Raw genomic sequence first — 1,946 nt, 5'->3', positions numbered from 1 at the left:
TGTCTGTTTCATTTCATGTCTTGGTGCCAGCATAATTCTTGCCTCACTGCACATGAATAGACACAACTGTAGGTTGAGGTCTGAACGCTGACCTTACGAGTAATACTGAAAACAGCACAGTGTAAACAGTTTAACGGGTTATTAATATTTGAAATGCTTGCCTCTGTTGTCAGTAATTTAGTGAAAACTTCCCGATGCACTAAACATTCATAATGCAAATGTCATGACTGTCTTGCGGCGTATCACTTTGCCCACATGTTATGAGCCATCATTATTGTGGGCAAAGTGCATATACAGTATAACAGATGGACGAAAGTACTGTGACATTACTCAGGTTTGTGAGGTCCTATACTGAAGCCTCAGGATAAGTGTTTGACACGGTCTCTGTCTTTTGAAACCTGATGTAACCATGAAACTGCATGTTTGTTGGCTAATGACTTAGTCCTCCTTTCTGACAGCCTTGTGCTTGAAAGCCACTGGACTTTTGTAGGTTCCTGAACACAATTTACAAAATGAACTTGATGTTTTATTCAGTATGACCTGAAATAAGATACTGAGCGCACAAGCTCATCCGTCCACTGCTTACTGAGGTCAGGGCTGAGGGTTGTTTCCACAGTGGTAAGTTTTATCGAAAGTCTTGGTGTGACCCCTCTTGTGACTGCGTTGGCTTCAGTTTTTTTTTTTTTAATTATTTCAACTGAATCTTTTTCTCTTACAGTGTTAGAACAAAATGATTGTGAGATTTCACATGAACAGCAGTGTCATATTTAAATGTGGGGTATATATTTTTCTTGTTTCTGCAGAGAGGTCCGAAAAAACTTTTTTTGCACGTGCATTACACAATTCAGGTTTCTGGTACAGATGAGTGATGACAGTCTACACTCTTACCATAAAGTGGTTAGGTTAAAGCAGCTCTTTGGAAAGAAAATATTGCCCACACTTGCTCTAGACTGACTTAGGTCACGTAGGCAAAGGCCCACAGATTGAACACCTGAATGGAAACATGTCACACTGGTACTGAACTGTGTTAAAAAAAAAAAAAAAGTGAAGAACTGATTAAGTAACTTTCCTTGAAAGAAAAAAAGTTTACTTTCTTACACTTGTGTCAAGGCTCCAAAGAAACTAACAATAAATAATCATTTTATATAGGTGTTTTAAAATGATCAGATGATGTCATGTTTAATGTCAGAGGACATAAAATGTTACAGTATAAATATTCACTGATAGTAGTTAATAAATTGTCATATTCATGGATATGAATGAAATTAATAAAAATCTCGCTACTAATGTTACATAAGCAATTTAAACATAAGCTTTGGTTGGTTGCTAGGCTTGTAAAAGGGTTAAGCTAGCTTGGTTAGGAGATGATTAGCAAAGTGAAATCAAATTTGGCTAAACTAAATCTTCTATTTGTAGTTTCTACAAAACAGATGCTATGAAAACACATCTATGCTCTTATCATATAAAAGACACCTAAAAATGGGAGACACAAAATAATGTTGGTTATGCTGCTAATAATGCTCAGTAATGGTTAAAACTAAACTTTCAATTCAATTTTATTTATACAGCGCCAAATCACAACAAACAGTCCCCTCAAAATTGTAAGGTAGACCTGTACGTACAGAGAAAAACCCAACAATCATATGACCCCCTATGAGCAAGCACTTTGGCAACAGTGGGAAGGAAAAACTCCCTTTTAACAGGAAGAAACCTCTGGCAGAACCAGGCTCAGGGAGGGGCGGCCATCTGCTGTGACCGGTTGGGGTGAGAGAAGGAAGACAGGATAAAAGACATGCTGTGGAAGAAAGCCAGAGATTAATAACAAGTATAATTCAATGTAGAGAGGTGTACTAACACATAGTGAGTAAGAAAGGTGACTGAAGAAGAAATACTCTTACAGCTTACACCTATTGCAGTGTAACTAAGGGAGGATTCAGGGTCACCTG

This window comes from Oreochromis aureus, linkage group 10, assembly GCF_013358895.1.
Source record: "Oreochromis aureus strain Israel breed Guangdong linkage group 10, ZZ_aureus, whole genome shotgun sequence".
NCBI lineage: Eukaryota > Metazoa > Chordata > Actinopteri > Cichliformes > Cichlidae > Oreochromis > Oreochromis aureus.
The sequence above is the reverse complement of the archived record's forward strand: the minus strand, read 5'-3'. Positions refer to the sequence as shown.